Raw genomic sequence first — 13,197 nt, forward strand, 5'->3', positions numbered from 1 at the left:
CCATCTAAACTGTCCCCCCCAGGGCAGTCCTGGGCTGGGCTCACACTTTTTCCCCTATACACCCCAAACATACAGTTTCCATAAATTTAATGCACTGGGGTATGTGCATTAAAATGAGCTCTAATAATGAGCTCTAAGTCCACCCAGGGGCGGTGATTCTACTATGCTAGTAAGCCTAACTCTTTATGACTCTTACCTGTTCTCCAAAAAACTGGTTTCTTTTACAACTGGGGTCTTATCTACAAGTGGGGCACCAGGATTCTAGTTAAACAGCTTCTTTAACCCATTTTATTACCATGAGACAATGATGGTACTAATCAAGAAATCTAACTCTGACCCTTCAGATTCAATATTGAGGGCCAGACTGTTAACACTGTGCATATATGTACGTATATGTACTTTGCCACAACTATACTTTTCATCCAATTGCCCGAAGCAGCTGACAGAGCATTCAGAGCATAGACCAACATACTGAAGGCCACTAACTGATAGATACTGCCAGGCATAAAAGCTCCAAATTAGCCTATACTCTCTTAGATAGCTGACTTACATTTGTGGTTTTACATTGTCCACACCCTGGTTCCTAAGAATTATAATTCAATTCAACAAGTTTCATGTCACTTGATGACTAACACTGTTGATTGTATAGACATAAATGTAACACATGTATGTTAGCATTGTTGGCTTTAAATGATACATAAACCTGCCCATGATGACCATAGAGAATATGAAATCCAAGCAAGCCTGTGCATGTGAACATGTGTCAACAGTAACTACTTGATGCTGAATGATACCACTGTACAAATATAAAACTACTCAAAACAGTGTTCGTTTTCAATTGAGAACAAATCATCAAGGTGGATCATACTTTGCAGAAAATAGACATTGCAAACAAAGTAAATGAATGTCAAAAACCTTATTTGCTAGAAAGAATTCATCCTTAACAGTAAATGACCCATGAACAGATGTTTCTCAGGGGCTCATTTTGCATGGTGGCAGCCACATTGGGCCACCGCTGATGCGTTGCTGTGGAGCTGCAATGCTCCACAGCATTGTGTGTCCCTACGGGGGACACATTTCAGTGATGGAATTACCTCTGTGCCAAAATGTGCCCCACGGAGGACACAGCAGTGGCAGAATGATTCCACCATGCGGAAGCCTGCTGGACAGTTATTTGGCAGGAAGGGACACAATCCCACCTTACTGCAAAATAAAAACAAATGTCCTGGTCCGCCTCCCAGCGCAACAAAGCACCATGAAGCCAGCCTCATGTGTTAGGACATAGGAAGGCTCGGCTCTTCCCTTTCCACATGGGCCTGCCACGGAACAGGCCCTGTTGGCCCCTGCCATGGGCTAAGGGAACTGAAAAAATTCTGCATTTCCTTAGCCCGGGGCTTTGGGGGCCTGATCCCCAGAAGGGCGACAGTTTGGCAACATCATGTGGAAGTAAGGATTTCACCATTTAGAATCAGCCATAGTCAGCTTTATTTTATAACAAAGAAATCATGCTACAAGGGCAGATCAGTTTGTGAGGGAACAGCATTTTATTTTGAAGGGAAAATTTAATTTACCTCAGAGTGGGGAAGTGTGTGTGGGGAAAATCCAGCATACATTGAAATTTCAAAATTGCTAGATTTCCTTCCAAAATGGTACTCGTGGCCACAGGTTGGCCCCAAAGTTGTCTAGTTTGGCCTTTTGGGAACTTTGTCACTCAAAATGTCATGACACCAAATTCTTATTGGTCTCTAAGGTGCTACTATACTCAAATTTAACCCTTCTGGAAAAGGAGTCATGCCCAGAGAGCTCTGCACCCCCCCCCCCAGCCAAATTCTTTGGTGCCAGATGTACAAACAAGTTAGGAAACATGGTTTATTATATCCATCTGTAGCTCTCTCCACAGAACCAACCCCAAAAGTCTTGGCCAGAATGGGATCTGGGAAGATCATTTTTTTGCCAGACAAATACAGACATTGAAGCAGCAACCCAGGAATACTCAATTGCACCTTCACCTCTGATAGTTCAATAGAAAAAAGTGTCCATGCAGCAAACAGGAAGCATGGGTTTGTTTCCAACTAAATGAGATGCTGGCTAGAAAGCAAAATTTGATTTTTGGCTATCAACAAGTTGATGAGAATACAAAGAGAATACAAAAAGAGAATACAAACTAGAACCCACATCCTACTTTGGTGTATTCTGTGTATGGGCAGCAGCAGCCCATGTACTGATATCAGGGGCATGGCTGCATCAGCACAATCTAGTTGACTCCTCCCTTGTGCACTTTTACAGAGATTATGGCATAGCACCATGTGAGGGCTGGTGGATAGTGGATTCTTAGTCAAACACTTGGTGCTAAACCTACTTATAAAAGGGGATAATAAGTTGCAGTGCAAGATACAGTTTACCAGAAATGCAGAAATACTAAACAATGTTGAACACGTCTGTGTGCATAGTATTTCTTAGAGAACCTTTGTCTTTCAGGAGTAATTTGTGAACAGGCAAGTACTAAAACACATTTAAAAAGGAAAGTGGAGAGAAAAGTGATACCAATGTCTTCGACTTTACTGAAAACCTGCAGCAATGCTCAACATTGTTCTCAGGCTATAACAGAGAACAGGGAAATAAATACAACTCTTGTTTTTCTAGCCAGGAAACTATGACTTTGTGACCTCTCAATTGCCCTGTCTGCTGACCTTTGAGGATATTTAGCCTGGTAGTTAACATCTGCGGTCCCATCAGCAGCAGTGAAATAAAAGGTACTTAATGCAAGGCAGTCTTTTGCAAGGTTAGAGAGGATCAATAGGAGATGTGTTTAATGTGGTATCACTATCAGGTCTCATCTCACTTTTAAAACTGAAATATCCACAGTGGGACATCTTTGTAGTCACATAGTAGAGAGATCTATAACATGGCAATATTCTCCCACCTAGGGTCAGGAAATCTAAAGACTGGGTAAGCGTGAAATAGTAAGCTTCAGAATAAAGTGGAATTAATAAATAGTAATTGTACTGCTGATTTAATGATAAACTGGACCAAGTTTTCAAGTAATCACAATGGACTTTTTTCCAGTCTTGATTAACTGTGTTGAGAGGTGGATCGTTGCCTTGCTTTTAGACACAAACATACATTTCTGTTTTTCTTTTGTGTTCAGTATGTTCACTGTTTGAAGATAAGCCTTTTGGACAAGGCAAGGCAACCTAAAGAATTTAGGCTCTAGTTAAAGCTAGAAGAAAACATCACCAAAACTATTCTTCCTCCCACGAAAGGCGTATACAGTTGACTTTGCATAGCAGCAAAAAGAGATTCTTCAAACTTGAAGTGCTGCTTCACACATAATGTCCCCTATAGAACACGAAATAATCTCAATTTAGAAATCATTATTACTAATTTCAGTAGAAGTTATTCCAATTATGAAAAGTATCTTAAAATCAATATCATGCTTTATTCCCCCCCCCCCCAATATACACACTCCAAAAACAGATCTTGGTTACCACAATTTCCATTATAGGGATATGGAACTGAAGTCAAAAGACTGAGGCTTGCTCATGGCCATTCTATGAATTTCTGTGAGAGTTTACCTGAATCCAGAGCTATTGATCAGACTGTGTCATTCTAACTTTTATGTGAATTAAATATTTTATCTTTTCTCATTTGTCCTCATTTTAATCTTATAAAATAGACTGTCCCGAACACCAAAGCAAGCCTCCCTCAGCATTCCATTCCATGCATCACATTGGTCCCTGTTTTGATTAAGGATGGTGTCCCATCTTACATGCCCACAAGCACTGGGGCTGCTGTGAGGAGAACTGGTTGCATTTGTTCTACTTCCTTCCTGTACCAGTTTTTAAAAAGGTATGATCCAGCCTTAATTATTATGCCACCCAGTATTGTTTTTATGTAGTTTGAGGTAATCTTTTTGATATTGCTTGAATTGGCATCAAATCATATCACTTGCTTTCACTTTATTACTTGCCAATATTAGAGTACAATTACATGTAGAGGTGGCCCATGAAAAGTAAGGGAATGGGCTGTGACATCTTCTTGCTGCTCATGCAAATGTTGCTCATCCAGACAGCAAAGGTATCTCATTGTCAGAATTAACTACTGTCATGTAGACTGTCATGCAGATTCTCTTGCATGTAGGAACTGGAAACCTTGATTCTCCTAGAACATGTGGCAACAAGGACAGCTAACATAGCAGCTCTCAATTCACTGTATGATCAAAAATAGCATATGAAACAGACCTCCGTAGTCTAATTATTTGTCTGGTTTGGAATGTGCATTGCTTCCAACTTAAATCTGCTGGTGTGGGAATTTAAATATGTAGTTTTCATGGTTTCGTACTGGATCCCTTATACTATCTATCTACTGAGTTCCAGATTTTCCTTGTTAAATTTGAAAACAGATGCTTGGTTTGTTCCACAATTTCCCTTTTTATGTTTGCCTAGACACCTGAGTTAATAAAGAATATGTGCAGTTTCCATTCCAACATACTCATGATACATTCACAGTGGAGAAACTGATAGTCCCACTTTTAGGTCAGAATCTGGTCCAGCAGCAGCAGCACTTCCCTGAAACTGTAATATGATCTCTGAGGAACTGGAGAAGGAGATGTCAAGGGAGAAGCTGAAAGAACTGGATTTGTTACAATTAACTTAGGAGCCAAAAGGAAAAAAAAATCCTTTCCTGGTTTCTCATCTTAGACTCTTCTCCTTTTGCTTTTTAAAAAATTTTTAATTCCAACAGACAAGTTCTTAACTCTATTTAAAGGAAAGAACTGCATGATTATTTTTACAACCTTAGGTTGTTAATTCTATCAGATGTTCTATGAATTCTATGATTTTTTCCATTCATCAGTCTCTCACACCAACTATCTTTCAAATATATCTAAAGGTGAGGGTGGGGGATTCGGGCTGGCATTCACTGTTGAACTGGAATCCTTAAGGTGATAATTACTTGCTAAATACTTCTTAGTAGGTGATAAGTGCTGTGTCCTAGGAAAACAACCTGGTAGCCTACCTGTAACCAGGGATCAACTAACTGATGGCTAAGCCTTATGCATTAAGGCTTGTTCTATGGCTGATGGTACTACCAAGTGCTGCTGGTTTGTTTCTTATTGCAAAACTGAACACTGTAGAAGGTGTAAGTATGTTTGCCACACCCACCCTACCTTCAACTTTTCACACATATTTCTGTGCTTGTTCATAGCCATTGTTCTTCTAGTCTAAGCTGATTCAGAATCAGCTTCTAAGAAACTTCTGTTTGCATTATTCCAGTCAACCATGGATCATTTAGGGAAAAGATTACCACGTTGTTACCAGTCAGGCTTGATGTCTCTGAAGATAAATTAAGCCCTGCATTGTCCTCACTCTAAATTGGAGGAAGAAGCCATTTGGCTACTGCGATGTTGTCATCTTGCACTACCATGCAAACAATTTTACCCAAATATTACCCAGGTTTTTCTCTAGATGTATATACTAATGCATGATAAGTGGGCCAAAATATGGACAATAATTAAAAGGACTGGATATCAACCATAGAGAATCAAACTAGGACCAGATTCTTCCACCTGAGAAGCATATTCCCTTTCACTTGCAAAGAGTTTCTCACCGTTTCATCTCATGAAGTGATATAAAAACCTGAACTAAAGAGGAGAACTTTTACACAAAGTGAACAGTTTTGTGAAACTTGTCCTTTTGGTTCAGTCTTATTATATTGGATTTTAATACTTTTATTTCGCTGTCATTGTGATCACTATGGAAGATCAAAGGGCTATTGTTCTGAAAATAGTACTGGAATATTAGTTGTAATGTTTATTGCTTGGAAGGAGCTTTTCACTGAGGGTTCCAGGTTAAACATTATTTAGCTTTCATCATCTAAATTTCTCCATATATTTTGGAATTCTTAATTATGTGTCTTAGTTTTAGGAATCTCCATTGTTTTTTCATTTTTTAAATTTCTGAATTTTGTACAGAGAACCGGGCACATACAGTCTGCCACAAGTTTGAGTGACTTCAGTTTAGTTATAGCTTTCCTCCCCTCTGCAATAGAGCACACATGTATAAATTTGTAACCCACGGCTCCAAATAATGAAACTTGGAGGACTCTACAGCTAGAACACTAGGATGTAATAAAATTCACTGCATTTAAGTCTGAGCATCTTTTTGGCTGTCTACATTTTCTTTAAGCTAAATATCCCCGTCATCTTTAGAAGTAACAAATTGAACCATGTCCGACCTTAAGCCCATTTAGGACTGGCCTTCAGACAAATTTATTACAGAGACTCACTGTGGGACAGTAATTTCCCTTCACTTACTGAAAAACTGACTCAAAGCCTGAATATTATTTCACTATATTATGTCTACTGTTGGCTCCAGCATATTCTAAAACCAAAACCATTCCATTCCCTCATGTGCACAGAATAGTTATGAGCCTGGAGGCCCTCTGAATCTGCAGTTTCCCTTTTTTTTAAGGCATCCATTGGGAAAATGATAAACTCCCCTTTTATATGTTGATTCTTTTAATTTTATTCACAATCAACTCACTGCAATTGCTAGAGAAGACTGTTAAGGAACCCAAAAGTGTGAGATTATTTAGAACTATTCCCCTAAACTCTAGGCCTAGGGATGAATGCCATTATGCTTTGATTTTCCATTTCAGAAAATGATTTTTGGGCCCCTTTTGAATTTTACAGAGTTTGATTGCTATGTAGACAAAAACTTGTTCAAAGAAGAGGAATAATTTGCCTAAAAGAACCTTGATTTTTTTTTATCATAAAGATTCTCAAGATAAATTCATCTAATCATTTATGAAAATTAATGATCATGGTGGTGGACAAGAGACAAGCAGAGCTGTTTCTAAATCCTCCTCTATACCCATAATCTGTCTCAGTATCCTAACAAAAAATTCAGTAGTCAAATGGCACTGAAAATTCTAGCCTCCTGAAAGATCTTATTTTTACATTCTTAGAAAAATAATCCTCAAATATTTTCTAAGTCCAGTCAAAACAACAGAAATTGTATTTTTAAAAAGTAAATGTGAATTCCTTATAAAGGAGATCAGACTGTATATAGCAGAATGTGAAAAGAAAAGACAAAAGAAACCCTCCCAAAATTGCAAAAAGCATACGCATAACAAAATGTAAATGTCTTTATACAAAAGGCTTGCATTGCACTGAGCTCAAACTTACTCAATTTCAGGTTTGTTCAAGTCACTAGTTAAAATGTTGCCTTATATCAATTTCTGTCAAAAATTCAGAGTTGTCAATAGTTTCATCTCAATATAGAAGTCCATTGCAGTATTCCATCAGTAAGTAGTTTCAGCCACAAGAAACACTTTTGCAGCTAGCTTGGGGGTTGAGTGACCAGGTAGCCTGGAAGGACTTTGAGATCACAACTATGTTGCAGTTTATGTGGACATTAAGCCTAGTCTATTAATTATTTCAGAAAATAATTAATTCAGGAAATAATTAATTCCATACACAAAGAGAAATTTCCCCTATAACAAAGATTAAACTCTTTATAAAGAGCTAACCTCTTTTGGAGATTACAAAGAAAAGGCTATAAGGATTTCAATAGCTGAGAATTTGGTGCAGAAAACAACACAGAGAAGATAAAAGAAAGTTTTAAAAGTGGGAAAGGATACAGCTTTTTAAAAATTATGTTACCTGTGATGAAAGTGCAATGGGAGAAAGTTGTTGGTTGATATATGGGACAGAAAAATGATAGTTCAAGAGAATACTTATTTTTCTCAAACAGGTATTTTTCAAGAACAGTTATGATTTGGATTTCCAGAGATTTAGCCACCAAAGTCGTCAAAGTTGAGGTTTTACCCATTTTTTCAGACTACCACCCTGTGAATTTGTCTTATAAAAGAAAACCCAATACCTTTAAATCAGCCTGTCTCAACTTTTTAACCACTGAGAACCCCCTGAAACATTCTTCAGGCTTTGTGAAATCCCAGAAGTAGTACAATGGTACAGAATATGGTTGGAAAGCATAGCTGTGTACATGCCCACCTGGGGCCTCCCCTTCCCACCCTCTCCAGTCCATCATTAGCTATTTTGGGAGGGGGCAGGTTGACATGACCATATATGGCCATATCACAATAAATGTTTAACAACTTTTAAAATGCATACAGTAATTATCTCCCACCTGTTCAGGAAACCCTTCCAGGTCCATCAAGAAACCCCAGGATTTCATGAAATCCTGGTTCAGAAAGCCTGATTTAGATGGTGTTGCAACAAAAAAAGAAGAGGTGGTTGAGGACTGTAAGAAAAATTAAGGAATTTTTAAAAATCAATTAAAATAAAGGCACTGACTTTAAAATAAAGGCACTGACTAGCTTGGGATGCAAGTAAAGTCTTTATCAGACATCATTTGATACAAAATAATTTTGAACTTAAGGGGAAGAGATAAGAGAAATTACAAAATATTTTGAAGAAGATTAAAGAAAAGAAGATATATTAAATAATTTCCCAGGGAATACAAATATATCTCAACAAATCAGGATTGTACAGCAACAATAAAATGTTAACAAGAAAAATAGAAATAAAATAGAATTATGCGAAACAAAGACATTTTGAATTTGCAGCTAAACCAGGGAACTCCCTGGCATAGAAACTGAGAAAAAAAGAGAAAAGAAGATTATATTGAAATTATAAATTGGAGATGCATTAATTAATAAAGTGGCTATTCAAAAACATTTTGTAAGTATTATTTTAACTTCTATGAAGGACAATGTGTCATCAGAAACATAGATGAATACCTTAGAAAACAAAATTTACCTAAGATTAAAGAAGACCTAAGACAAATTATGAATGGAACCATAACAATAAGAAAAGTTGTGGAAGCGATATAACAAGGATAAAACGAGGAAAGGCTGCAGATGGATTGTGGTGTTTGTATTTATAAATGTTTTGAGGATGACATTTTACAACCCTTACAAAATATGCTAAACTCTATTTTACAGGGAGGAAAGATGTCATAAATGTGGAAAGAGCCTAATATAACATCATTACCTAAGGAAAAACAAGATTTGTCTTTGACAAGAAATTATAGTCCAATAACAGTACTGAATATAAACAACTATAATTGTTGTTCACAACAATTTTAGCCAAAGTCTAAAAACAATCTTGCAAGAACTTAGACATGAAGATCAATGGTGATTTTTATCTAAAAGGCAGCTGAAAGATAATGTTTATGTTATGTTATTCCCTCCTGCCGTACGGGGCTCTTCAGATTGCTGAGCCTGCCACAGTTAAGTTTAGGTCAGCCAATACTATGGTGGCTACTGCTGTCCCTTCTTTTCCTACTGGCAAGGCTCTTGGGGTCATGGAGGGTTGCAAAGTGAATCTGGGGCTGGACATACACATAAGGCTATAAAAACTTTAGGATGATATATCAATTCTTTATTGCCATGAATGTTGGCATAGTTTTAATACTGTTCTTTCCATTAGCAACACAGCAAAAATTGTAGTGAAAGATATAAAGGTTAGAATAACTGCACAATATGAACCTATCATCAGTTCAGCACATAATTGGTGTTTGTACTTTGGACTTCCTATTTTCTTAATTTACATTTTGTTTGATAAGAATTGGAGACCTATTTATCTTACTGCTCATTTGCTGTTAGTATTAGCAATGCAAACCTCTTTTTTGCTATTCATCTACTTTGTGTCTAACACAAACTATGCAGGGCTACTGAGAACTGTTGTCCCCTTATTTATGCATGTAAGAATAATGACTAGTGCATTGAAAAATAATGGTGATTGCAGGAACCTATATAATATTGCATCTCCCTGGCTTGCAACTGAAATATTAGACCACATGACAATATGTCTACCCAAAGAAATTTTCCGTAAATGCAGAGGAGACACAAAATAAACAAAGTGGTGGCAAAGAAGTTGCAATAGTATTCATGGGTCCTAAAGAATCAGGAAATTTAAAAGTATACAATGTAAAACAGCAACCCTTTTTTTAAGTAGACACAGGTAGGGCAAAGCACAAACAACTTACTGATAATATTTTGGCTGATATTGAAAAACATCATCTGTGTTTAATTTGGCAATGTCTGTTAAATTATTCATTGTATATCCAATTGGATTTTTTTGCTTCAGTAAAATCATTTGTTAAATTCATTGCCTCATGCCCTCACACCCAAGATCTCGGGTGGGCAGCCACAGAGGCTCCCTGAGGCTAGCCTGTGGCCCAAACCTCTCCTTCCCTCCCATACCCCCTGCTCTCTGCCCGGCTTACCTTTCTGGGGTGGGCCAACAGAACAGGCCAGCTGTGTGCATTTCCAAATAAGCACCACTTTGCATCTTTATTGATAGAAAGCATAACAGAAATAGATGAAAACACAAAAGATTGATGAATTTGAAAGCATTTTGCAAACAGAACTAACATACTGCTCTGACAGCGCTACCCCAACAGCAAAACCAGATCATAACTCTAACCTACCCAGAGGCTGGCTGTCAGAACTGGAACCATGTGACCACTTCTTGCTGGTGTGGATTCCAATCTGCATTTCAAGATCAGGAACACAGAGAAACACCAATTCCCAGTCTCCATAATAACGACAGATCAACATCCTGCCTGCACCTTAGCTCACGCAAAGTGTTACACAACATCAAAGAGTTTATAGTTCACATCCCTTGAGAAACTAGCTTACTCACAACAAGACCAAATTGCAAGCCATTTTACACATTCATGAACCTCCTAAACCTGTGCCTGTCAAAGACCCATTATGCACGGGGGTTTTAGCGCACATTCGGGGTGGAATGGCGGCAACTAAAATCACCGATAACGCACGGTGCCGGCTGCAACTGGCCGCAGCTTCGGCGCATGCCGCCAAAAAAGCCGCGTTCCCGAAACGCGGAAGAAAGCGCAGCTTCCGGGTGACCGGGGCGCAACCAGAAGCGGCGCCTGGATCGCCGCGTGCATAATCGGTTACTCAGAGTTTTGCCACCATCGCGCCCCGCTCCGTGCATAACCGGTGTGAGTCGCGTTTTCCATGTGACCCGAAATCACCATTTCGGCGGCCGTGCATAATGGGCCAAAAGTGGTAATTTTAGCAAGTGCAGGTTCAAGAGGTTCAGGAGTATATAAAATGGATCCTGTGGAAGCTCTCAGGGGATCTCCAGCTGACTCCTCTAGCTGCCCTCCAAGGAGATCATTTCCCCATAAAGCAATTTCTTGGCATCACTTTCTTTTGGAGGCTGTAACTCAGACCCTGTAAATTCAATTCTCACCAAATTTGGAGGACAGGTAAAGGAAAGTCAGCTGAAGACTCCTTGTGAATTTGTTGTCTTTAGCATACTAGAGTTCCATTTACCATTTCACAAATCTCACAAAGACCCATTATGCACGGGGGTTTTAGCGCGCGTTCGGGGTAGAATGGAGGCGACTAAAATCACTGATAACGCACGGAGTCGGCTGCAACCGGCCGCAGATTCGGTGCACGCCGCCGAAAAAGTCGCGTTAGCGGAACGCGGAAGAAAGCGCAGCTTCCTGGGCGACCAGGGCGCAACCAGAGACGGCGCCGAATTGACCGCGTGCATAATCGGGGAGGCCGGAGGGTCGGAGGTGGCACGACCGCTCAAGCAGCTGCCGGAACGAACGGCGGCGCAGGCTGGGGGGGGAACCCAAGGGAACACGGATGGAAAGGCGGCCGGAGAGCACACAGTGGAGGGGGGTGAGGGGATCGCCGCAGCTAAGGACCGCAGAGAGGCCGGCCACCCACCTCCCATCCATTCCCAAACACACACCTCAACCACAAACGAGAACGGAGGCAAGGTCTCTAAGAAAATACAAAAACTTTATAAAACAGTGTGAATGAACAAAGCACAAATATACAATACAAAGCTTAAAGTAGGGGAAACAATATAAAGGGGAAACCTATGGGGCAGAGGAACCGGGGCAGCAAAGAAGGGGAGAGGCGAGCTGGGAGTAAACTAAGGGGAAGGGGAAACATGCTCTCTCCCCCTCCGTGCCCAACAAACCCGGCAGGGCTGCGCCTGTGCAGGCTGCTTCCACCCTTCCTGGCCTCCGCCTCCGATGCTCGCCAACGCAGCAGCGCACTCGCCTCGCTTCCCCTTGGCTCCGCATCGACGCCTCGACACACGCCGCTCCGGGTTTTGCCACCGTCGCGCCCCGTCCCGTGCATAACCGGTTTGCTTCGCGTCTTCCCCCTCCGTGTTTTCCATGTGATGCAAAATTGCCATTTCGTTGGCCGTGCATAATGGGCCAAAGTGAGCCAGTGAACAGTTGTTTTTTATACCCCAGTTTTCACTGCCCAAAGGAGTCTCAAAGTGGCTTACAATCATAGAATCATAGAGTTGGAAGGGGCCATACAGGCCATCTTGTCCAACCCCCTGCTCAACGCAGGATCAGCCCTAAGCATCCTAAAGCATCCAAGAAAAGTGTGTATCCAACCTTTGCTTGAAGACTGCCAGTGAGGGGGAGCTCACCACTTCCTTAGGCAGCCTATTCCACTGCTGAACTACTCTGACTGTGAAAAATTTTTTCCTGATATCTAGCCTATATCGTAGTACTTGTAGTTTAAACCCATTACTGCGTGTCTTTTCCTCTGCAGCCAACGGAAACAGCATCCTGCCCTCCTACAAACGACAACATTTCAAGTACTTAAAGAGGGCTATCATGTCCCCTCTCAACCTCCTTTTCTCCAGGCTGAACATTCCCAAGTCCCTCAACCTATCTTCATAGGGCTTGGTCCCTTGGCCCCAGATCATCTTCGTCGCTCTCCTCTGTACCCTTTCAATTTTATCTACGTCCTTCTTGAAGTGAGGCCTCCAGAACTGCACACAGTACTCCAGGTGTGGTCTGACCAGTGCCGTATACAATGGGACTATAACAATGATGTTACCTTCCTCTCCTCAACATAGGCACCCTGTGAGGTAGGTAGAGCTGAGAGAGCTCTGACAGGACTGCTCAGTCAGAAGAGCATTAGCAGGGCTATGACTAGGTCACCCAGCTGGCTACATGTGGGGGAATGAGGACTCAAACCTGGATCACCAGATTAGAAGCCACCATTCTTAACCAGTACACTACGCTGGCTCTAAACGTTTATGATAGGCAGCTCAAAGTTCATGACAGTCATGAACAGGGCACACCATGAAGCAAACCTTATTTTCCTGGTTCATGCCAATCACTAGTCATCAGTGTCATTATTGGTGGACAT

The 13,197-nt window shown here is 40.5% G+C and overlaps 1 long non-coding RNA gene across 1 annotated transcript in view; it reads right to left on the bottom strand.

Moving 5' to 3' along the window:
• LOC143840697 (uncharacterized) overlaps nucleotides 1-10,523 on the bottom strand; it is a 55,599-nt gene extending 45,076 nt beyond the window's left edge. Inside the window, exons 1-2 of the long non-coding RNA XR_013232329.1 lie at nucleotides 10,458-10,523; nucleotides 10,254-10,318 (exon numbers count right to left, since the gene is read on the bottom strand). This is a non-coding gene — a long non-coding RNA (uncharacterized LOC143840697). The remainder of the gene's footprint in view (nucleotides 1-10,253; nucleotides 10,319-10,457) is intronic.
• Between the last annotated feature and the right edge of the window lie 2,674 nt (nucleotides 10,524-13,197).

This window comes from Paroedura picta, chromosome 6 (assembly GCF_049243985.1).
Source record: "Paroedura picta isolate Pp20150507F chromosome 6, Ppicta_v3.0, whole genome shotgun sequence".
NCBI lineage: Eukaryota > Metazoa > Chordata > Lepidosauria > Squamata > Gekkonidae > Paroedura > Paroedura picta.